Source organism: Mauremys mutica, chromosome 6 (assembly GCF_020497125.1).
Source record: "Mauremys mutica isolate MM-2020 ecotype Southern chromosome 6, ASM2049712v1, whole genome shotgun sequence".
Taxonomy (NCBI): Eukaryota; Metazoa; Chordata; order Testudines; family Geoemydidae; genus Mauremys; species Mauremys mutica.
Genome location: NC_059077.1, coordinates 86,391,006 through 86,417,075, shown reverse-complemented (window position 1 = coordinate 86,417,075; position 26,070 = coordinate 86,391,006). Strand labels below are relative to the sequence as shown.

Sequence of the window (26,070 nt, the reverse complement as noted above, 5' to 3'; positions counted from 1 at the left end):
CAGAGGTAAACTGTACTCCTACTCAATACTCCCCTGTTTATACAACAATCAGTTGTTTTCGCCACAGCATCTCACTGTTGAGTTGTTTGCCTATTATGGCCCTTGAGTCCTTTTCAGAGTCATTGCTTTCCAGGTTACAGTCCCCCTCATTCCTTGTATTTGGCTGCATTAAAATGTATTTTGTTGAATGGGCCCAACTTCTGGAGACATATTATGAAACGTTTTACTAAAATCCCAGAATATGACTTGAACTATGTTCCCTTTGGCCAATAATTATATAATTCTGGGAGGGGAAGCAATCATGATTTTTCTAGTAAAATGTATTCTTTATAAACTTCTGCAGTTCATTACTTGTAGTTCTCTTACGCTACATCCTGGGACTCCAAAGATGAAGGTTCAATTCTCTCTTCTGCCACAGACTTCCTGTGACCTTGGACAAGTCACTTAGTCTCTTTGTGCCTTTGTTCCCTATCTGTAAAATGGGGCCAATAGTACTTCCCAACTTCACAGATAGATGTGAAGATAAATACATCTGTGAAGATGTATCACACTCGGCTACTCCAGTAATGGGGGCCATATAACTATACATAGGTATTTAAAGCGGGATTATAACCTGCCTTTATGATAGTTCACAGAGTAAGAAGGGGGCATTTCCATAATCCTCCAAATAGGATACCCACACTATGGTTCATTGCACATGAAGAACTGCCTATGGAGGGCCATCTCTCTTCCCCACTCCCAACCCCCTTTCAGGTTGGTTTGGGTGAGGAATAAGCAGAGCCTTGTCTCCACCCCATTTTCCCCAGTGTGCATGCCAGTAAGGCTGAGCTGGTACAAAAAGGAAGTACTCTGCTGCTGGTATAGATCCCCATATACCTAAACTGGTAGAAGCCTGTAGCAAATTACTTCTCCCCTGGAGCAAAGGGAGAACCAGCAAAGGAATTATGATTCTTCACACAGTGCTGCACTGTTTGTCTCCAGGGATGTGCAACTGCATGCTTCCTTTTACTCAGGACGGGTTGCAATGCTAAAAATCTAGATCTTATTGTTTTGTTTTCTTAATCTTTGTTTCATTGCTTTGCTAGGGATAGAAGCAAAGTACCTCATTGGTCTTTGACTACAGCTTAATTTATGTATTTCAGTCTGTGCCTGTTAAGCAAGACCAGATGCAGTACATCCTGCACCGTATGCCTAAATGTGTAATCATCACATTGAAGAAGTCTCAGGGAGAGTCAGCCTTTTGGAAAAATGTTCAGGTGAATTAATGTTAAAAAAAACAAATGAAACCTAAACGTTTCTTTGTGCCTTAGTTTTCCTTTTGCTTAGTAAAATTTCATATTATATTGTCTGTGTGGCCTACCCTTAAACTGTATAGTAAACCACTGCTCTTGTTTAATGGAAAAGATTCCTTATGAACATTTAACAATATTCCATGTAGAATTTTACAGACAAGATCTATTGGGATTTCCATCCCAAAATCTGTTCATTTTCTACAAGGAATAGGAAGGGAGATTTTTTATTGTCTTCTCTTCTTGCCTCTGTTATTCTATTTTATAACCAGACATCATTGTAAGACACAAATAGGGCCATTCCAAAAAAAAAAAAGATATTAAGATGCACTTTGCTGTTGATACATAGATGCATTGTAAAAAAAGGATGTCCTTCAAAAAGGAAAAAAAATCTGAGACGCTGTTTGATCATATGCATATTTCAAATTTACCTTATTTTTTTGTAAAAACACTTTATTTTTAGTGGGATAGAAAATTGTTAACAACGAATAATCATGTTTATAATATATCACAATCATCCAGTCCTTAAATAATCTTACTGAGCTACAAGAATATCTACTGGATGCATCATAGCAATTTCGGGGGGGGGTTCTTTATTTAATTTAAAAAGCAAGTATTGCCCACCCCAAATGTTCAAAAATCATGAGTTAGTCCATCCAAAATAATGAGATTAAAAATAGTTTGGGGGTTCTTGTTGTTTTCATTCTGAGTTTTGAGTCTTTGGGGTGCATTTGGGTCATATAGTCAAGGCTTTTCTCCTCAATCCTAGCAACTAGAAACTTTCTTAAAACAAAATAATAGCAACCCAGCAACAAACAAAAAAACAAAAATGACCTGAGATTCTCATGTAATCCAGGATCTAAGACTTTAAAAAATAAAACATCGAGAATTGTGACAGAATTGTGTGAGTTGGCAACATTGCAAAAAGTTGCTGTTTGCAGATAGCATCTACTCAGCTAAACAGGACAAGCAAACAGTTAACTGGAGATATTCTCCATTTCATGATCCCTCTCCCTAATGCTACACTAGTCCCTCATGAAAACAAGAGTTGTTGTGTTTTGCATTTGTACAAGTTCCAAAGTGGGGCACCAAATTCATTAATAATCTATTCCCTTGTCACAAAGCAAAGCTTATTTATTTCCTATATGTTTGGTTCAGTTTGCTAGGTTCATTCACTGACATTGGAAGAAAACTCAGGCACATTAACCGTGAGTCCAATCTGGCTTTTCTTATGGAAAATTCTCAGGGTGAAATCCTGGCCACATTGAAGTCAATGGCAAAATTCCCACTGATTTCAATGGGATCAGGGTTCCTCTTTCATTGTTTTGCTTTATTTCCTAATATGAGAGTTGGACAGATTAATCTGTCCTTGACATGTTCATTCATAACAGGTTACAACAACCAGCCTTTGTCTGCGAGACAACAAATAGATTGAGACACATCCAAATAATCATCTTCTCTTAAGACTAGTTACACACACACACACACAGATTAGGAAATTAATAATGGCCTTTAGCTAAAAGATTGTAGGGCCAAATACTGCTTCCCAGCTCCGTATACAAGGAGAGCTCTGAAAGGAGTAAAACTACAGCAGATCTGCTGCAGGCGGAACAGGTTAGGCAGGACTCGAACATGCCGCATAACTGGGGGATCCATAGGCTCTCGCTGCACAGCACAGACAGGTTGTGTGGCAGGCAAAGAGAGAGGGGTGGGGGACTAGACAGGGCAGATGCCTATGAAAGTGTAGAAGCAAATCTAAAATTACCATTACTAATTATCACTGTTCTGAATTCATTGTGGTTCTGCAAATCTATTTTGGACACCAAGGTGGCTTTGTTACAGGGTTTTGTCCCCCAACAAAATTAAAAAAAACAGATGTGTACAAGAGTCAAGCACTAGCTGTAACAAAGTGATGTGTTCATTTCCCTGTCGGGGGGGATGCAATGTGGTAGTGAACAACGGCCAAGGTCTGCACATCTTCATCCACTGGAAGGTAGAGGGAGGCATCCTTGTCTAGAGGCTATAGCAGGGAGTCAGACAGAAGGGGAGAATCCTGCCCTGGATATTAGTCCTGACTCCCCACAAAATGACTTACTATATGTGGTGTTCAGCAAGTCATTACTATTCCTCCCTGTGCCCAGTGGCGGATTAACAAATTTGCCGCCCCTAGGCCCTCAAAAAATTGCCGCCCCTCGCCTCCCCCTGCCAGCTCACCTCCGCTCCCCTGCGGCAAGCCTAGGAGTGAGGACGGGGAGGGGAGTTGCAGTGCACTTGGGGATGGCAGCGGTGGAGCGGAGGTGAGCTGGGGCGGGGAGTGGTTCCCAGCCCCCCCTAGGTTACTCCCTGCGCCCACGGGCCCCAGCTCACCTCTGCTCTGCCTCTTCTGAGTGCGCTACTACTCGCTTCTCCCTCCCTCCCAGCGCTTTTGTGCGGCAAGCCTGGGAGGGAGGTGGAAGGAGGGAAGTGCGGTGCACCTGGGGGGGAGACGGGCCGGGGATTTGGTGAAGGGGTGGAGTTGGGGAGGGGGCTCGAGCAAATTTGCTGCCCCTGCAAATTTGCCGGCCTAGGCCTAGGTCTTGTTGGCGTAGGCAATAATACACCACTGCCTGTGCCTCAGTGTAAATGTCAGTAAAATAGACCAAGGGCCAAATTCTCAGCTGGTGTGAATCACAGTGGCTCCATTTCAGCCAATAAAGCTATACTTGTTTATACCAGCTGATGATCTGGTTCCTAACATTTACCCAGGCCCAGCTACTCAAAAGTATTTAGGCACCTAATTCCCACTGAGGATCTGGGCCATGGTTCCTAATGTTTCCCTCTTTCACAGGTGTGCTGCCAGGTGTGATTAATTAGGGCCAAATGCTGGCTTTTCTAGTAGGAGTACTGCTGGCAGGGTGTGGAAAAGTGCCTGTGAATTGCCAAAGGCAGGTGCAGGTCAGGCACAGATGTTAAGGGCACTGGCACTTCTGCCCTACAAAGGCATAGCATGAACTTTCCTTTGTGCTTGCTGTCAGATGCTGTGAGCAGATGGGGCCTAGTCCTGCTCTGATCCAAGCTGGGCACATTCCATTGGAACGGTGAAGCACCACTGGGAATAGCATTTGTCCCCACCCCTAATGCTTTGGGGGGGCACTATCAGTAGCATTCTACCTGGGCCCTCATTGGTGTGCAAGGGAAAGAGGTACTATGAACTGTTCCCTCAGCTGGCACCTGCAAAGGGATAGTCAGAGTTTAACCTTTTATGGATCTTCATATGAAGAGTGTTATAAAGTTGCTATTTATTATTTATTATTATTATTACCCTGTGCATATTAGCTCAGCTTACTGCTTTTTACAAACACTGTCTGCAATTTATTGGTTCTCTCTGTAATGCTATGAGTCAAGTCAGATTCTTTCTTTGGTTTCTAAAGGTTGAAGAGAATTAGGAGGACTCAGGACAACTGAGGACTGGGCAGACAGACAGATAAAAGGAAAAGCGTAAGTTCTAAATGTGTACACATCTCACCTCAGGTTTCCCATTTTCTTGTCCTGTGTTTTCAAGTTGCACAAGAGGCTATTATAGATTAAGGTGTTGAGCTGGTGTTGAGCTTTACTGATCTTGTACTGTAATTGTGAGCCCTTTACAGTAAAACTATTAATCTTCCATATTGTCTTAGAGAATAAACAACAGACTGTGAAATGACAGCCAGTTGGGAATGGCAGAACATTAAAATGGTTCTGTTTAGAGACCTGGTGTGAAACCAGTGCAGTGGGGCTTAATTTAAATGAAACAAAAGCCATTACATCCTTTACATTTGCAAGGTTAAAAGGTAGGAATGGGGGAGGAGTGGAATGACTGTCACTCAGCATATGCTGTTCCATAAGATATCCTTTGTGTCCCTGAAAACATGTTTTTCTCATCCTGTTGGCAGATCAGACCAAGATTAGAATGTGAAATTCAGTCTTTTCTAAAAGCCTGATCTTGCAAAGTGCTAAGCATCCTCTACACCCTTTGACAGCAATGAGAGTTGAAGATTCTCAACTCCTTTTGGGTTAAGGCCTTAAGAAAGGTTGGCTACAGCAGATATGGGGAAGTGATCCTTAGTCTAGATGATTATTAATGTCCTGCTTCTAATTTTATTACATTGGCAGGTTAATTAGCCTTTTTTTCATGTGATGGGAGCTACATCATGGAGAGAAATGCCTTTATATGATGAAGATGAAGGTTCTTCATCATTAGTGCACAGTGTTATGTCTGTGCTATTAATGCCACATTAACACATAGAGCTGCCATCTACAAATAGTCTCCCTATGTGATTCACTTTAAATCTTGCTTGCTGGCACTTAAATTCAATGGAAATTACCTCTAGCACCAGTGACACCATAGGATAGGAATGGTCAATTTCTACTTCACTCCACCTGATTCATGTTGCATGTAAAGCAAAATTACTTTTTCAAATGACTGAAGTGGAGGTGGTGGGTGGGAGAGCAGCTGAGGAAACCCCTCCTGCTGTGGCAGTCTGATATCACCCTTTCATTTCAGTAAGACTTCAAGAGTGAAAATTGCCTATATGTTCACAAAGGTTCTTGGTGCAGAGAGTCCCTGCCCTTCTCTACCTGAGACCCAGATAGAATGGAACTTGATGAGAACAGCTGTGACTGGCCAGGAGCATATGATCAAATTCTGTAACACTAGCAGGGAAGGAAGTGCTGAGGAGAAAAGCACTTACCTGGTTCTCACAGCTCATAGCTGCAGGCAGCTGCTTCTTTGCTCTCTACCTTTCCCCGCTCAGCTCATTTTGATGGCAGCAGTGACCCCCTGTAGGTTCTCAGCCTACTTTGGGCAGTAGATAGATGCTTGGGGTTGTGACCCATCAGCTCCTTGGCAAGGAGTCCCTTCTTCTTTGCAAACAACTTGTCTCAGACCTGACAATCTCACTATAACAATCACATACTTACAGGGTATTTGCCCATAAAGGGTAACATGTAATGTATCTATTGAAAACATGCAAATGATCAAAGTTCATAATCATGGTATGATATGTGTAATATTTAAGGAACAATGTAACTATATTTCATTTTATGCCCTTATGGTTAAAAGGAGTCACCAGGGAGTGATATTACTTGGTGATGGCCTATCTGTATAGGAGGGACTTGCCATCCCTCCCTGGTCACCTGACGAGGTAAGGCAAGATTTTATTCTCTACCATTGCCCCATCACAGAACAGTCAATGGAAAACCACCAAAGACAATGGCAAACAATCAAAACCACTTGGAGGTAAATAGGAACTTTATAACAGACAGGGGAACATCCTGTCTGTGAATAAAGTCAAGAGATTTGATAACCCAGAGTGGGGAGAGGCAATCTGCATTCATGCACTGAGGAGACACCTTGGGGAGCAGGGGTGTTTTTCATGAAAGAATGGATTCTGGTTCCTGTTAATCTAGCCAGCTCTGCAACAGACTGAATTTTGGTGAGTGGGGGAGGGGAACCTACTTTATTAGCTAGGAAAGGTAAGTATTAAGTGTAGAGCCTAGTTTGCATTTTATGATTTTTGTTTTGTATTGTGAGCATATGTTTCCATCACACACTTTTGTTTCTAATGGCATCTCTATTCTTTCTTAAATAAACCTTTTTTGTTTTTTTGAGTGCTGTGCATTATACAGCTGAGGTGATTTAAGGTGAAACTGAGAAACACTGCTCCTTTGGAGGCAGAGGATCGGGGATTTCTATAAGTAGCCAGTATCAGAGGCTGAATATCACAGGGGAACACTTCTAGGGGACTGGGGTGGACCTCTTGTCCTTGGATAGCCTGTCTTCCACCTGCTGCTTTGACAACACCAGTGCAGTCAGAGTAGTACCTCTAATCCCTGCCCCTAACCCAGAGGATCAAGCAGGAGCTGGAAACAGTGGGAAATAAATTATCTAAAATGTCACAAAAAAACATGTTAAAACTCCCATGAATTTTAGATTCAGTAAATATTTTGTCCTAATCTCAGTCTTTACAAGCACTACATGAAAAGTGAGCAGGGTGGGGAGGGAAAAGGAACAGCCAAGAGTCCCTCCCCCTTGGGCAAGCCAGCTAAATTTGCCCTGTGAGGGCGCAGAGGAGCAGCTGATGGGTGAAGATGTGTGCTATTTCTTTACAACTATTTCAGGAAGCTGAAGAGAAAGGGTCTGGCAAAGGGTCTCAACAAAAGCCCTATCATGAAGCAGACACAGGAACAAAGTAGCTTCAGGGGAGACCGGTTTTCTTTATTCTGATCAAATTCCTCATTCAGCATTAGAAGGAAGTGACTTTTCCTGTGATTTTTTACCTTTGTCATATGATAAGCTGCATCCTTTTAAAGAGTGTCACAGTAGCCTTGCTTCTCCTGCAATGTAGGAGGCATAATACTCATATGGAGCATGATTCCAGGAGCTCTCAAAGCGGTGGTGTGACGACAAACTCTCCCCAACACTCATAGTGTCTGAAGAGCCTCAATCTGGCCCTAAATGAAAGCCCTATGGTGTCACTTATTTCCAAACCTTAACAAGCTTCCACATGCTTACAGTATGTGACACAAATACACAAATACAGAATAGCTGATGAGGTAGTGCACTACAGATGATTAGACTGAGATCTATCTTGCTGCACATTAAAAGATTGTACATGCAGAGAGTAACAAACAAATTATCCCAACTGCTGGTATCCAAGATACAGGCACCAAAGATTAATGTGTTTGTACTCTGTTTCCCTCAGAGTGACAGTGGTCCTAAATAAATTGCACTGAATTGCAGTAATGGACAATGAAGATAAATCAACCTCCTATTTCACTTCAAGCACTATTATATGATCTATAGTTATCTGAGGTGATTTCCACAGCACACAGTGTAAGGTAATCACCTCTATGCTGCATATTAAAACTTGGAAATCTTTCAGATAAAAAAAAAAAAAGACAACTACAGTTCACTCACTTTTACTCTCTCTAAATTCCAGTTATCTATTATATGACATTTTCCTCAACCTCTCTTAGCTGTGTAGTTGGAGTCAGTCCACGCTAGGCATGGTCTATATTGGCTTCGGTCCTAGAAACAACAGCTGCCCTTTAGGATAGTCTATGAGAGTTTTGACTGAGTGAAAACTAAGGGTGGAATCCACAAAGCTACTTAGGCACCTAAACCCAGGCCTGGTCTAAACTACGACTTTAGGTCGAATTTAGCAGCGTTACCTCAATTTAACCCTGGACCCGTCCACACAACGAAGCCCTTTTTTTCGACTTAAAGGGCTCTTTAAATCGATTTCTTTACTCCACTTCCGACGAGGGGATTAGCACTGAAATTGGCCTTGCCGGGTCGAATTTGGGATAGTGTGGATGCAATTCGACGGTATTGGCCTCCATGAGCTATCCCAGAATGCTCCATTGTGACCGCTCTGGACAGCGCTCTCAACTCAGATGCACTGGCCAGGTAGACAGGAAAAAGCCCGTGAACTTTTTAATTTCATTTCCTGTTTGGCCAGAGTGTTTGCAGAGCTCATCAGCATGATGTGCACATTGCAGGGGCACATTGCCCGGCCTGTACTTTGTAAGAAGTCTATGACCATGTCCCTCTCGTCACCACGCTGCCATCGCTGCCTCGCCTGGTTTTGCAAGAAACAATTCTCTGCCATTGCTCTGACGGAGGGAGGGGCAACTGATGACATGGCTTTCAGGGAATTAAAATCAACAAAAAGGGTGGCTTTGCATCAAGGAGAAACACAAACAACTGTCACGTAGAATGGCCCCCACAAGGATTGAACTCAAAACCCTGGGTTTAGCAGGCTATTGATTTCACAAAACAAATTGGGTCAATTTCTTGTTTTGATCCATCTATCTTTTACATCTTAGGCTGGCAGTAGACGGTGCAGTACGAGTGCAAGCCATCGTCATCTCCTGGCTGCTCGCCAGAAGACGATGCAGTAAGACTGCTAGCCATCGTCATCTCCTGGGTGCTCGGCAGAAGATGGGAATGACCTGGCTGAGTCACTCCCATGTCTGCCCAGGCGCCCCTGACCGATCTCTTTGAAGCCGGCTAAAAGAGCAGGAATATGACGACGCCCAGGAATATGATGACGATGGCTACCAATCGTAATGGACCGTCTGCTGCCAAAAGGCAATGAGCTGCTGCTGTGTAGCAATGCAGTCCCACGTCTGTCAGCACCCAGGAGACGTACGGTGACAGTGAGCTGAGCGGGCTCCATGCTTGCCGTGGTATGGCGTCTGCTCAGGTAACCCAGGAAAAAAGGCGCGAAATCATTGTCTGCCGTTGCTTTCACGGAGGGAGGGACGGAGGGAGGGAGCGAGCAGGGGCCTGACAACATGTACCCAGAACCACCTGCGACACAGTTTTTGCCCCATCAGGCATTGGGATCTCAACCCAGAATCCCAATGGGCAGTGGAGACTGCGGGAAGTGTGGGATAGCTACTTGCTACTCACAGCTACCCACAGTGCAAGGCTCTGGAAGTCGACGCTAGCCTCGGTACTGTGGACGCAGTCCGCCGACTTAATGCACTTAGAGCATTTTGTGTGGGGACACACACAATCGACTGTATAAAAATGATTTCTAAAAAACCGACTTCTATAAATTCGACCTAATTTCATAGTGTAGACATACCCCCAGAGTTATGTGCTTAAGTCTCCCACAGAAATCCACAAAACTCCCACTGAACATTGTGGGCACTTAAACTCAGCCAACACCTACATTTTTCAAAGTAGAAATTCCCTGGTGGCTCGCCCCAGGGGCCCAACCCAGAGGTGGTGCTGCCCACTTTACAACTTTTTGCTAAGTGATTAGAGCACTTAGCTGGGATGTGGAAGACCAAAGTTCAATTCTTCCCTCATTGGACGATTAGAATTGGGGTATCCCACCTTTCAGGAGAGAGCTCTAACCTCTGATATTCTGACATAGGACTCCCTCAAGGTCTCCTGTTGAAGATGTTCCACTGTGGCTGAATAGTTGAGCCAGATATGTAAAGAGAGAGTGGGGATGATCCTGTAGTCTACTGGTCAGAGTACCTAAATTGGAGGGGGGGAGAGAAAGGCAGGAGACTTTGGGGCCAATTCCCCTGCTCCATTCACTTTTTATTTATCCACAGTAGAACAGCTTCAGCTGGAGAGACACAGGGGTCCCAGGATCTGTTGGGTTAGAGCCCTCTCCTGAGAGGAGGAAGGGTGACTGTAGTTCCAAATCTTTCTCCTCTTCTGCCAGGGAGGAAGGAATTGAACCTGGCTCTCCCCTGTAACTACTGGCCTAAAAGTTATAAGGTGGGCACTTCGTTCTCCAACCATTTTGTGTGGAGCAAGGCAGGCACCTAGCTCATTCCCACAAGAAACTACATAGGTGCCTAAGCCAGGAGATGAGCTCCTGTTTGTATATCTCAAGCAGAGCTCAGTGCGTTCTTGCAGTCTTCGGCACCTAACCTTGAAAAAGGGAAATGGCTTACACATCGGTATCTCCCACAGGCTAGTTTAGGCTAGGAGTCGCCTACCATGTTGGCTTTTGTGGATTGCATTCTCAGGCTCCTCTCTCTTGCCATTCAATGTATAGGCAGCCTATGCACTTAACTCAGCTTTGTGGATCTCAGTGTTGTTCCTATGATCTTCTAGGCACCTAAAAGTTAGATGTTGTGATGTTCAGTGCTGCAACAGCTTTATGGATTCCACCCTAAGTGCCTTAGAATTTGGTCTTGTTGATAGTAATAATTGTTTAATACAGTTCTTTTCCTATATCAAGTTGCTATATAGCCAAACACTGACAAATACAATGAGGCAGAATACTGAAACAGAAGTGTGTGAAAACCAGAAATATTTTAAGTCTGACCTTGCAATGATAAGAAGAGTCACAAAAACAATTGAGCCATATTAGTCTCTATTTCTATGCATACAATTTTATGAACACAACCATTAATTCATGGCTTTGTATCATCAATTGTCAAGACTACTTACATAGAAACTGAGTGCAAACCCCATTAAAATTGAATGCACACTCAGCACAAATATTTTTTATATATAGGATCTGATTTTCAGTAATGGTCTCTAATTTTTCAAGTGCAAATGTGCACCCTTAAATATTGTGTCCACACTTTTTCATTCAGATAGTAGCATTCAGACTCAGTAGGACAGATCCTGGCCCCCAGTTCCATCCCTTTTGTGTCACAAAGGAAGGACATCTGCCCTAATATAGAAGATTCCCCAGATGTCAAAAGCCGTCAGCTAGCTGTAATCTACATTCTCCCGGCCAGGCACAGGGGGAGTTTGTGTGTGGCCCAGGGGCCTGGCTGGGGGAAAAAGGGGGTGTATGAAGTGCTGTATGCTGCATTTACCCCGGCCAGTATAGTGGTTCTTAGGGGAACACTCAAATCACTGTAAGTTAAAACATTAGGCTGCATAATTTATAGACCAGGTTGGCACCAAATTCAGTGAAGCAGAGAAGTAGCTTGTGCCAAGCACAGCTCCTCTGGAGCCAGGAATCTGTCCCAAGGACTTATTATTGCAAATAGGTAGGTAAATGTCTAAGTGCTACCACTTGCATTTGCAGTTTATTGAAGGTATAGCTACTGCAGGTGCAAAATTGAACACCAAAATTAAAATCTGGACTGAAGCAGAGATGAAAATCAAGCCCCTAAAATATTTCATTTGTACAGACAAGTGAGTGTGCATGAAAAATTGCATGCACACAACAGAGGCTGAATTGAAATCTCTTCGAAACTTTGGCCCCAGGTGGATGAGTGTTCTGACAAAATGGAGTCAAACTTGGCATTGCATAGAGCACATTATATATCCAACTGTTACATCTTATTCTTGCCTCAGAGTTTGCTTTACCTTGGGGATGGAAAAAGGAGGAACAGTGTTAATAATTTTTATCTCTGTTTTTATCAATTTGGAGTGAAGGAAGAGGTAGAGCAGTATATTGGACTTTAAAGGTGGGGCCAAATTACAATAATCTGAAAATTCAAATAAAAGCTGCATGTTGTGTCTATATTTAATGTTACAAACTGAAACCCAAGACATTTATTTAATACATGGCTCTTTGCTTGTACTTTCCTTGGTTATTTTATATACCATTGCCGCCTTATGGAAACTTTACAAAACGGTGGAGAGAAGTAACACTATTGTACTGATCCTTACAAAATGTCTGTTTAATATCATTTAAACATGGCATTTAAACAGGCTGCAGAGAAGATCAGATTTTAATGGTGAACAACATGTTGCAAACTCAGAAACCTTTTCTAGTTGAAACGTGTTGGTGGGAAAATGGAGCAGAATCTCTCCATCTTTTTATACTTGCATCTTATTTCCCATGACCCATCAGCATTTTAATTCCTTGGATTTGGCTCATGCTCTCTCTCTCTCTCGTTTTTCTTTTGTGTGTGTGTGTTTGCTATTTTGCAGGGGCTTATTAACTGCCTTGTCAGCTGTCCCATGCCTTTGTTAGTTTTAGTAGAGGAGCCAGCCAAATGAAAAAATATCAATTTATTGTCCGCTGTTCTGATCAATCACTCTATCACATGCCATAGGAGATTTTTGCATGATAATAGTTATTGATCCCAGTACATTATACAAAAAGAATATATAACGATTAATAATAGATGTTTAGCCACATAGTTATATACAATGATTGGCACCTTTTATTGATTGTCTTTAGGGCTAAGTTAGTGAGACTGGATGGTTAGACTGTAAGGAATTTATTTTACTCAAAAACAAAATTTCTCTTTGTTTGATGGAAGTGGGGTAGACGAGAAACAAAAAAACCCAGCAACTTGTGTTAGATATTCAGTATCTATTGTAGAGTCCATGAGGGCAGGGACTGTGGGCCAGATTTTTAAAGGTATTTAGGTGCCTAAAATGGTGATAGGTGCCTAGTACTTTTGGAAATCCCATTAGGTGCCAATCTGCATCTTTAAGTTCCTAAATACCTTTACAAATCCGGCCGCATGTCTCACCCTAAATTTGTACAATGCCTTGTACAATGGAGGCTTGAATTTGATTGATATAAATAATAATGTATGAGAGGTTTTTTGACACAATCATTTTTATTTTAAAACTATTAAAATGTCTTGAATGGCCTCAAATTTTCATTAGATGGGTCAGACCAAATTCTGAAGTCTTCATTTAGTTTTTACTTATTCAGCAAAATTCTCAGAGGACCAGATCCTACAAGTCCATTGACTTCTTTGTGCATTCTCAATATCTGACCCATTGAAATCAAAGAGAGCTTTCCAGGAGTAAAAACTAAGTCAGGGACTTCAGGATTTAGCCCAGTAATACTACTCCATGTCTTACACTTCCAGGCGTCCCCCAGGGATTTACGCAGTCCCTCATTTTCCTTCCCCTTCAATCCTTTTCTCGTAGATGACATTTGGATAGTTATTAACGCAGGTCATCCTGCAAAACTCTTAAGCCTACAGCTATGTAAATAACTAACTTTTTTGGTTTGGCTATTAAACCAGAAAACAAAAATATTTAGGTTGACCCAAAACAAATTTTTATATATTTTTATCAAAATGAAAAAGTTTAAAAAAATAGTTTTGTATTTAACGAAATGGTTAATTCAACCCAAAATTAAATGTTTCATGGGGGGATGGGTATTATCCTTTTTTCCCCTGCTACAAATTAACAGTAAAATTTTAACTAAAATGATGTTTTGAATTGAAAAATTGATACATTTCATGTTGAAAATGTTGAAATGAATTGTTTAGATTTGTTTTGGGGGTTTGGCAGTGTCTCAGGATGTTCTGTTTTTAGACCAAAACTATTTTGTGAATTTGATCTGAATTAGTGAATTGTTTAGGTTGACCTGAATCTGCATTTTTTGGTGGAAAAAGCTTTCTCTCAAAAAAATGTCATCTAGCTCTACTTAAGCATGTTCTTACCTTGAAGCACATGAATAGTCCGACTTTGGAGTCAATGGAACGCTTCATATGCTTCAAGGTAAGCAAATGCTTAATTCCTTTATTGGATTGGGGATAATAATCAGAATACTAAACATTTACCACTGGAACATTCCATTTCTTTTCTTGTCATTTTTCTCTTTCTCCACCCCTCTGTGTCCAAAAAGATGTTCCTTGCTCAGCTTGAGAGGTAGTTTCTCCTTATTAAACACAAGAAACTTGCTTTGATCTTCCATTGCTTGAAAATAAGTGAATCTAGATAACTTCCACCTAGCTTGTCCAGTTCATAAATGGACAAAAAAGGTACATGCTAAATGTTTTTAAGGATAAATAGACCAATATTTTAAAAAGCATTAAGACCTCTTTCATTCAATATGTTCCCAGAACATGGTACTATTTCCAATTATCCTGCTTTTCTTCAGACCTAGAAACAACAAATGAATAACAGATGTCAACTTCTATTGAAGGCTACTTACTGAATGCTGGCTGTTCTTGCTTATTGGAAACCCTTTTAGAATGATTTTTTTCTTTCTGTTGCCATGACAATATTTGGCCTAATCCCATGGCTTTGTTTCACCCGTAAAGAACACTATGTAGGCCAGTGGAATTGTTGTTAACATTAATACTATTCAGTTTACAAAGAATGTCTTAAATGTGTCCTCCTTTGTAAGTGTTGTGTTGTTAATGATTTCCTCAAGAAAGCTCAAATGGAAATACAAACACTCAGCTTTCCTTGATTATAAGTATTGGATTTTTCCCCGAGCTGTGCGTATACTATACAGCAGTGATTCGCAAACTTTTTTACTGGTGACCCCTTTCACATAGCAAGCCTCTGAGTGTGACCCCCCCGCATCAATTAAAAATGCTTTTTTATATATTTAACACCATTATAAATGCTAGAGGCAAAGCAGGGTTTGGGGTGGAGGCTGACAGCTCGTGACCCCCATGTAAGAACCTTGGGACCCCGAGGGGTCCCAACCCCCAGTTTGAGAACCCCTGCTATACAGCATGCTGGAACTCAAATGTCTTCCTGGTGGGGTGAAAGTGTTCTGTAATCCTGCATTGTAGCAAGGGTAGCCTAGCAGAGTTTGGGTATTTTACTGACATATATCAAACTCAGGTTCCAAAGCTCCATACAAAAATCTTTCTGTCTAATTTCTTATTCTGCATCTGTGACATAGAATAACATTCCAGGCCTTTGTTTCTTTTTTTGTGTGTAAAGATTCCAATTTAGAACCTACAATTAACTGCAAGTATTAATGCTAGCCTGTTGCCCTCTAACTGAATTGCAGTCCATTTAAAAATGTGATTGCCCCAAGTCTAATTTAGTGGAAGAACCCATCTGAGCAACAGGTATATATCCAGTGTAACTAAATAAATTTAAATCTTAAAGTGAATAAATTCTTCTAAGTTAATTTTCCCTTTTATGTTAGCAAATCTACCAGAAATGATTTTTTTTATTTCTGGTCATAAGAAATAGGGTGGATTTGAAGGAGGTGAGGATGATGGCTAGCCAAAGAGTAATTGGAAGGACACTATGCATGGGGGGGCTGTGGGAGGGGAGGGGGAATTAGGTAGATTATTTAATGGATACCAGCAAAGTTCACAACATCTCTCATCTTGCATTCTGCAAAGGAATTGAACCTGGTAATAAATATTCAACAGACAATTGCTGTCCAGAGATTTAGAGCACCACCTTCCCTTTGCCCTTAGTGTATAAGCCAGCGGTGGTCAAACTGTGGCTCTCAAGCCACATGCGGCTCTTTTACTGTTAAAGTGCAGCTTATGGAGCCCCCATTCTCCACTTACCAGACTGCGGGGGGAGCTCAGGACCTCTGCCTGGCAGCGGGGTAGTGGCTTCTGCCTGGGGGGGAGGGGAGTCTTGGGGCTTCAGCAGGAGTGGGCTGAAGCCCTGAGCCCTGGCAGATGCCTCCCACAGGGCTGAAGCCCTGTGCCCCAGCTCTCAAGCTTCTGAAGATTGTCGTATGTGGCTCGGAGAGTCAATAAGTTTGGCCACCCCGATATAAGCCCTTGTATACATTGTCTGCTCTGCTAGACTTTCTGTGAGTGGAATTCCATTGAGTTAGCTCTTCTCACCTGAAAATGTTCAAGGACTAGATTACTTTACACCTGCAGTTCATTCTGAATATCAGCCTTTATTAACTTCACCAAGTGAGTAAAATAGGTGCATATTTTGCAAGCTTCTGCCAAATGTTTATAACTAGCCTGAGTCTTCAGGAAATCCATGTACCAGCAGGTCCTGACATTCTATAAAGCATGGCACATGAATGAAGGAGATATCTCATGGTGCTGTGATCAATTTGGCTCTTTCACTAGTGATAAAACAATGAGAGCTACCCTAGGAGGTAAACCATGCAATTACTTGTCCCGTAAGCTTTCATGTGGGATGCTGAGTAAGTTTTATTAAATGGAGAGATGCAAAAAGTGCAGCTTGTTTTCAAAAATTACTGCCAATGCCTGAGGTGGGTGATCCTCTTTTTCCCCTCAAATGACACCTGCTGCGTTGTTGTGAGGCTCAGTGTTAAGCGCTTTTCATCTTGTATGAAAAAGAGTAATTAAGTGGACACATTGTGATAGTTCTGGCTTGTTAAATATGATGGTTTCCTGCTTATTTTAATAAATTGGATACATTGTCATGCTGATTTGTCATTGTGCAGGTTCCAAAAAGATTTTGATATGGGACCAAAATTGCCCAGATTCATTTCAGTCCCTCCCTCTGTGATGTAAAAAGAATATGGCAGGGAAATACAAGGGCACAGATTCGTCTCTTAGAAGGCCAGTATTTGGGGACTCTGGGTGATCTAAGATGTACTTTGCTATTCATTTTGCTCCTCTTCTTTCATGATGCCTGTTTTGTGTTGGACTGAGATGGATGATGTAACTCTTACCAGCAAAGAAAAGACCAGCCTTACCTTGAGCCCTTCTGAGCATAGTCCTAGCACTTCAGTACTTGACTTGTTCTGGTTCACAAACTTGAGCTTTGAATCTAGAATTAAAATGCCTCAAAAAAGATTGGGGGACAGGAAAAAGAAAATTGCTTAAATGTATGCTTAATGACTTGACCAATGGCACTTTCCTCAGACACTGTAATATAATTGGATCTACAATTTGCTCTGTTTTGAAACAAACACAATGCCTAAGCTCTGAGCATTTGGCTCTTTTCTCATCTAGAAAATGTAAAAGTTGGAGTTAAATTAATGGACTCTCCCTCTTTCTGCTTGTCTGGTCTCAAACGAGTGTCAAACCTTATGAGTCCCAAAGGAGCACTTTTTGTGTGTGTGTTTTAAACATGACTTGAAAGTCTGAACTGTGTTCCAGAAATAATGTCTTCTTTGTGGGACTTGTGTTTAGAAAGGTCAAATGCTTTCCCTGTTTCTTCTTTCTCCTTCTGATGAAAGGCCAAAGGTTCACGCACCCCATATAATAACTTTATTTGCCCAGTTAAATAGAGCTGGGTTGATTTCATGCTGAGTGTCATCCCATGGTTTCAGAAGGCTGCCACAATTGAAGCAGTTTGCATTTCTTGATGAATTAGCCTATTTTGTTTTTTCAGTAACAACAAAGTTTCAGTTAAGTTTTGATGCAGCCCATTATATGTGCAGTTCATAACCTCTGTTGATTACAGAATTTTGAACCCTTTCATATTGTTTATGCATTTAAAATGTCCTAATTTCTTTTCCGATTTTTGTTCAGTTTCAGATTGTCTCTTTACATAGCCAGGAGGGTGAATTTGAGTACTAAATCAGCTACAATGAGCAACATTAATAATTCATCATTGCCACTCTTTAGTGACAGTGGTACTATAGCTCCTAACCTGAATCGAAGAAGATACTGTGGTTTCTCATTATGTATTTATTTAGATTATACATATAAATCATTAAAAAGGAGCACCTGTCCCTTGCTCTAGGAGCTCCTTGAGAATTTTTAATTAAACAATCTTGGACAGACCACTCCTGTAATCTCCCTTTCACATTAACCAATAATCTAACAGCAGAAAAACATGTTTAAGGACTCCTAGCAGAACCTTCCCATTCTTTCCCATCTTTGGAAAACAAGTGGACCTTGCAAACTGCCCTGAAGATAAGAGTGAATACTGGTGGCTTAGAAAGCCAATTTTAGTGTCCAAGTATATAGTAATAGACAGATACTATAGCTCTCTGTTACTATAGTATCAGGTGTTCAGAACAACATAATACTATAAGCGTGGGTGGTAAGTTATGCCCCCTTAAAAAGTGTTAATGTATGATGAACTAATAGACTTCCTGAAGCAAGTGGATCGTAGCATCCTATTTCTTTACTTCAGTTGAAAAGCACTTTTTTAAAATAGCGGAAGGGGCACATTTTGTTTTTTAAAAATGTGTCTTTCAGCTGCCTTCTAACCAGCACCTGCTATATATTAATGCAATAGATCAAAATGGAAGGAGAAAATTTTCATTAACTTCAGTCTTGACATTATCTGGTCTACTTTGCTGTGTTCCCAGGGCCCCAGAAGTTTGGGTGCTGTGGTATCTTGAAGTGTGAGCAAAAGGATTCTAGGGTCTGTCTTGGAACCCTGTATTGTCAAATGCAGCTTTAATATTAAAAATTGATCCTTTATACCTTTCTGAAACTGGCAAACTCTACTCTGCCCTTTGGGATTATGTCATGAAGTAAAAACTAAAAGTGGGATGTAGAGAGAGATTCTTACAGTGACAGAGGGCCAAATTCAGCTGGCGTACTTCAGTGGAAATTGCATCTGCTCATCCAGGAGTAAAGCTGTGATTCAGCAAGGTACATAAGCATATGCCTAACTTTAAACACAGGTAGTCTCATTGAAGTCAATAAGACTACTCCGATGCTTAAAGTTAAGCACATACTTAAGTACCTTGCTGAATCAGGGCTTAAATTTGGGGTCTAGAGTGGGTACTACTGCAGAATGGTCTTTGGCACCAATGACTCTACATGGTCAGAAGAATGTATTTTCATTTATAGTCAGAAACTGAAGGAGGAGACAGACAGGGACAGAGAAAATATTAACATTGAAAAGTTGTTTAGATTACTATTTGTTCTCTGGTCTTGGGGCTGCCAGAAGAAACTGCTTAAGGGTGAAATTCACCCTGTAAAGGGCCAGCAAAAGGTCTATGTGCCACTTAACCCACTTAAACCCTGAAAATAGAATTTAAATGGTGATTAGGACTCATACCAGCCCTATATACAATAGTGACTTTTACTCCATGTAGAGTGAGAAACCACAGCAAAGGACATAAAAGAAAAGATCTGAAAGATTCAAGAAAAGAAAAAATTACCAATAAAAACATTCACTGGAGACATATAGACAGAACTTTGCTCCTTAAAGGAAAGGCTTAAATGTTTTAAGGTGTAAAAAACCAGGGCATTCTGAACCTCAGCAATACTCATTGGAATAACCAGTAAAACCCATCCCAGCAGTTAAAGTTTGACCCTGCAATCATACAAACTTCAGTAGAGTAAAGCAAAGTACTTTCCAAACATACTATTGATATGTACTATTAAGTGATTTCACTGCCTGTGGTTGCAATTGAGACTCAGATTGACTCAGTTTGGACAAAATGTCTTGAAGAGAAAGATAGTTACAGAAAGTTTACCTGAAAGCTTATGCTCAAATAAATTTGTTAGTCTCTAAGGTGCCACAAGTACGCCTGTTCTTTTTGAGAAAGTTTACAGAATTCTCTACAAGACAGTGAATGAAATCCTCACCCATTTACGTCAATGGCAAAACTTCCATCAACTTCAATGGGGCCAGGATTCCACTCAGTTTGTGTCCTGGAAAAAAAAAAGTGTTTTTTTTTTCCAACTTGGAATGATAAATAGAAGATGATGTGAAATCACCATTCCAAGAGACAAAGAAACATGAGCATTTTCTTGACTGTCTATGAAGCATGAAGACCCAGTGGAATCCATGATTCATAATTGCAGTGTATACAGCTGGAATGGCATCAACAAGTGTACTTTTCACTCTGATGATATTATTTATATTTTTCATCTAAATTATTAGTAATAGCAAAAATGTCAACTCTGAAGAGGCTGGAAGTGAGGCATAGACGTATTTCCACAGCAATGGAGAAAAATCCTTATAAACTGATCCAAGAAATGAATTGAACAGCACAGCTAGCTCCTGGTGTGTATTAGAAAAGTTAAAAGCTAAAATCAATTCCAATTACATATTATTTTACGATTATGAATCCAATTATTGTTGTCAGCAAGAAGGGAGAGTTTAGACAGAAAGGTCATTCCAAGCATTACACCATTTCATTTTGGTTGCATGCTTCAGTGGGGTTGGAATGATTTCCACACTTGTCACCCTTACAAAAAGAATAGAGACTGAACATATAATACAGAGATTGCAGCTGGTAGAAACCACATAAAATGTTTACTGACATGATGTCACCAATATTTCCTTTCTGTCTGTCAGGTAGGGAAATGCTGTTGTCCCCGTTTACTGATAAGGAACTGAGGCTCAGATTGTTAAAGGTATTCAGTGTTGCAATGCTTAACTGATTTAGCAGCCTAAATCTCATTGAAAATCAATGGGACTTAGGATCATTAATCACTTGAAAATGAGCCTTATGCTCCTAAATCAGTTAGGTGGTGAACACCGAGCAGAGCATTGCCTAAATCCCTTTAAAAATCTGAGCCAAGGAGAGTTGCCCAAGATCACACAAGAAATCTATAGTAGAGCAGGAAATTGAATGTAGGTCTTCCTGAGTCCTAGACTAGGGCCCTAACCACTTGATAATCCTTCCGGTCCCTTATGCCCTCATCCTCCAAAGATTTATGAATATGCCTAATGATGCATGTCTGTAATCCCATCAAATATTCTACTCGTGTGTAAAATTAAGTACGTGTGTCATTCTTTACAGGACTGGGACCTTCCAATTATTTATAAAAGGAACTGTTTTTAAAGACACCTCTACCAAGGCGCCAGGTTTGATGTTGGTCATCTCGCAGTCTAAAACATACAACTAAAATAAACTTGTGGCCACCGATAGCATAACTTCAGTATTTCACAATTTAAGATGTTAGCAAAATAGTTATTGAGACTGACATTAAGGATACGTAACCTCTCAGGACCCTTCTTACGGCTTCCAAAAAATTTGTTACTCCAAATTAGGTTAAACTTCTGCAAATATTTAAGCAAATGTGTAAGACTTTGCAGAATCAGGGTCTTATTTACTAAATATCTTTCTCACGCAAATATGATTAGTGCATGCCTGGTGGCGGCATCCTGAGGAAGTACATGCATGAGGAATTAGGCCTGAGGAATTATTCTTGACTAGCTCTGGAGCTTCCAATCAGTAGTGCAGGTGTGTTTGTCTGGTAGAAAACTAGAGATGTAGCCTGAGAACTAGGACTAGTTGAAATTTTTCAGTGAGTTCTACTTAGAACAGAAAGAGATCTCGGCAGGCAAAAAAGAGACTGTCCCTCAGCCCTTCTGTTCTACTTCCCTCCACTGTTCACAAATGATGGGTCTGAGTTACAGCAATAGCTGGAAGAGTCATTCAGGGATAGTGCAAATGAAGGGTCAAAAAAAAAGCTTATTGAAGCTGTTACTTTATAGCATCTCTCATGGCCATTTAATCCAATTTATGAGTTAGTGTGAAGCAGTCATAACAAATCCTGGCAGTATAGAATAAATGGCATTGTCTGAAATGTTCTATATTACTATTCCTACACAGGATTGCTTATTAAAAAAAAACAGGGATCATTTTAAATTTGATTGTTCAAGTCAAAAATGTTTGGCCCAGATCCTTGAGGAGCACACAGTGCAACCCACAAAGGATTTTTGCAAAAGGGGCTTTAAGACAAATTTATGCTTCTGGGGGTGTCTGGACCCAGCTAGTCTCCTGGCATAAGTTAGACCAGCCTGAAGCCTGATATAACTTACCCTGTTGCCAATGGCCTCAAGGTAATGCTTGGATGCAGGGAAGCCTTGACCACACCATCTTTTACCCAGCCATAAACCCTTTGCCAGTTACATAGAACACAAGTGGTGTGGGAACCATCACCACCTCCGAGCCTCCAGAGGATTGCCTTACACTGAGCTGATCCTTCCAATACCACCTTCAGGGCCACTATATGAAAAAACAGCGAGGAGCCTTTGAATTGTGCCTAAAGGACATTATTTTGAACATCTGTACTGGATGAGAACATTTGCAGGCTGGATCTTTCACTCTGGTTTCCTTTGTGAGTACCAAAATTCTAACGGCTTGTCTACCCTGGCAAGTTTCTGCGCAGTAAAGTAGCTTTTTGCGCTCAAGCTGCAGACGTGTACACGCTGCCAGGCCACTTTGTGTGCAGAAACTCCTCAATTGCAGCGCTGCAAAAAACCCACCTCGACAAGAGTCGTAAGGCTATTTGTGTAGAGGCTCCAGCACTCTGTTGCCAGTGTAATTGGCCTCCGGATCTGTCCCGTAATGCCTCAAGTGACCGCTCAGCTCATTGTTTTGAACTCAGCTGCCCTGGAGACATGCGCCCCTCCTCTTTCAAAGTACCCCTTTGCATGCTGTGCTGATATGCTCTGGGACACACAGCAAACCATTAATGTGGAATGCTCCCGCTGTTGAACACAGAGGCGCGCGCGTGTGTGTGTGTGTGTGTGTGTGTGTGTGTGTGTGTGTGTGTGAGAGAGAGAGAGAGAGAGAGAGAGAGAGAGTGCTCTGCAGAGAGCCATGGGAGGGAGGTGGGAGCTGATGGGGTATCTCCCTTCCCCTGCCTCAGGACTGGTTGCTTCCTGCCGCTGTCTGAACTTACAAGACATCATACTGACACACTCTCTGTCCCCCAAAACACACTGTCTCTCTCCCCAACTTCAGACAGACACACACTTCCCCCACCTTCAGTTGAAAAGCAGCTGGCAATGTAGTAGGATGCCCATGGAAGAATGGGATTGAGAAACCTGCATCATGTGATGCTGTGCCTGCCCCATGAGGCATTGCAAATCCTTCCCAAAGCACCCTGCGGTCAGTTGTACAGAGGGATAGCTACCACAATGCACTGCAGTCTTTGCCCTTGCAAGAGCTGCTAATGTGGATGCGCTCCAGCATCACAAGGAGCACAGTGTGGACACGCAACAGCGGTTTAATTCCAGGGTTTTAATAAAAGTGGTATAACTTATGGTGCAGAAACTTGCCAATATAGACATACCCTCAGAGGAAAAGGGAAAACCCACCCCTGTTCTTACTCTTTTCCTGGCATTAATTTCTAAAGTTATATCACAGATTCAGTTGCTTAACAACATACCATCACATATGATCAAGCCATAATGCAACAAAAAGTAAACTTAGCAAAAGTAGCTTTAGCTCATATTCATCAAAACAGCTTATTTTTTTCAGTGAACTGAAACTTCAGTATGAACCAGCTTTGCTCACCTCAATTTTTATATAAAACAGGCCTCTTTCTAAAGGCCATGTTCTTAGATTTCACATGCTGGTTACCAAAACACAAAAGCATGTTATGAAACCATGGAACACAAAATGTTTGCTGGTTTATTGAACAGAGGACTTTAGAAATGAACAAATTATGTGTCATGTTCAATACAAATCCAGCAAACAGTTTTTAGACAGAAATGATAACTCTTATTCATAAGATCTATTTGCTATGTGACTGTAACATTTGTAGCTCATGTCAAATGTGCTGTGTGAATATTTATTTTCATAATGCCTTTTAGAGAGTGTGGAACTTAAGGAGTGGTTTGGTTCTAATCAAAAGCTCAATGAATGTCACTAGTTGGTTAAATTATGCTTTCCTCCTGAAAATGCTATTTGGCCACATTAGAGGAAAATTACTTACACAGTCAATAGTATTGTTATATGCCACATGTCTTTTCCTTTTCTCTCATAAAACTGTATTGCTTTAAAATGTAGGTGCAACTTTGTTGCTTATGAAAGTGAAAGAGTGACAGCCCTTCCTAGAGGGAAAGCAGAGGCTGGGAACATTTTCCTGCCCACTTCTTGTGAAGCATCTGTCTTGGGCCATAGCAACCCAACTATCTTCCCTGCTGGGCTTTCCTGAGTAGATACAGCAGCTCGTTCCAAGTTGTGAGAGCCACATGCAAAAGAGTTCAGTCTTGGTAATGGGACTAGGCAAATTCCATCAAATTCATTACACTTGTAAAACTATGGCTGTGTTTATTGCCTATGGCCCCATTGGAATTAACCTACTTCGCATGCATATAAAAACTCCTTGGGGATTGCTCTAACTATACTGTTATAACATAACATGTTTGGGAAATAGGAGTACTAGCATCATATTTGGAGCAAATTGGATCTCTCCTATACTATAAAAATAGTCAGTAAGATGCTGGTTACCAACTGGCAGCAGAAAGAGAATCCAGACCTCTCCTACCAATGCGCTCTCCTTCCAACCCCTAGTCTTATTCACGTGTGAGAGACAGTGAGGAAAAATGTGAGAAGCATTTTCGAACCCTGAACTGAGGAGGGCTATTAAAGATGCAGACAGCAATCCTAGAGCTAGAAAGACTCTACGGGCTCATAGTAGATCAAAAATGGACCAGGACAGAAGGATACAATACAATACAGACATCAGTAACTGGACTCACCTTTCACTGGAGCAGAGTTAGACCAATGCTGAGCACTTTGAAAATCTCATCCTTATATTACAGTTGCCTTGAAAGCCCCAATCAGTGTTGGAACCTCACAATGTTGGGCACTGCACATATAAGATGACATCGCCCCTGCCCCAGGGAGCTTACAGACTTAGAAAACTGGAGACGTAGCTGTCATGGGTGAAAGAGAGATATACAGTCAAATATATACAAAATGTTTATATCTATATGTACATATGCATTTTTTTTATTGTTATAGACTAAGTGCCAACTATCCCCTTATGCCCCATAATCTAGCTACCATTAATTGGGTGGGCTTTTTTTTTTCTAGGCAATGTTGCAGAGTATGTCTTGAGGAGAATGTTGAAGGAGGAGGTCGTGGCCTTATGGACCAGTTCAAAGAGAGCGTTCTTTGTGTAAGGAACAGCATGGAAAAGGACATGGCTATATTTGTGTGAGATGCTGACAAATGGGCAGACTAGGCTGACGTTCTTGGTGGATCAGAGGAAGCGGGGTGGGAGGGTGTTGCGGTAAAACACAAAAGACCGAACCGGTAGGGAGGAATAGATTTATGAAGGGCTTTGAAGGTGAGGACAAGAAGTTTGAACTTGATGCAATAGGTGTCAGGCTTTGTCTGATTTTTCAGAAAACTTGTGCCCCATTAATGAAGCCATTAAGAAGTGTCTAGCTGATGCTGTTGTTTTACACTAAACTGAGGAGTCACTCTTCCAACTGTTAGGTTTTTACCTACAGCTTTTGCTGCTGTCTCAAGTGACAATCCTAAGCAGCTTTATGTGAGTAATTAAGATCCAAAAGAGGTTTTAAAAAAACTGCATGTCTTCTGCCTGGCAAAACAAAAGCAGCGAAGATCCCACACAGGGGCAATTTATATCTCATGTGTGCCAAGGGAGATCCAGGGCAGATCCGTACAATTCACCAGGAAGATGGGAGGAAGAGAGATGTATGAGGAATGGGGCCAATAGGTCTATGCACTTTACTGAATTTCTGATGATGTGTTAAACCTGGTAAATTCAAAGAAAACCTTATAGGTCACACTGTTGAGAAGGAGACAGCAAAGTACTACTGCTCTAGCAATATTGAAATGTTAAACTACAATAAGGCAAAAAATGTTTGGCTTGTTTCAGATATTCTCAATGTCTCCTACATATAAAAAGAGAAAAATGTTGTGACCCAAATCTGTAAGTAAAGAGCTGGGCTGCCAGGTGAAATTTTCACACAATCTTTTTTATTTCCCAGTCTGCCCCCAGTAAAACTATACTGCTAGTT

The 26,070-nt window shown here is 41.3% G+C and overlaps 1 long non-coding RNA gene across 1 annotated transcript; it reads left to right on the top strand.

Annotated features, from left to right (window-relative positions):
* The first annotated feature begins 4,269 nt into the window (after positions 1 to 4,269).
* LOC123372212 lies at positions 4,270 to 25,251 on the top strand. Its single transcript, XR_006580170.1, has 3 exons — positions 4,270 to 4,470; positions 4,700 to 4,766; positions 25,115 to 25,251. It is a non-coding gene; the product is annotated as an uncharacterized LOC123372212 (long non-coding RNA).
* Positions 25,252 to 26,070: the final 819 nt, after the last annotated feature.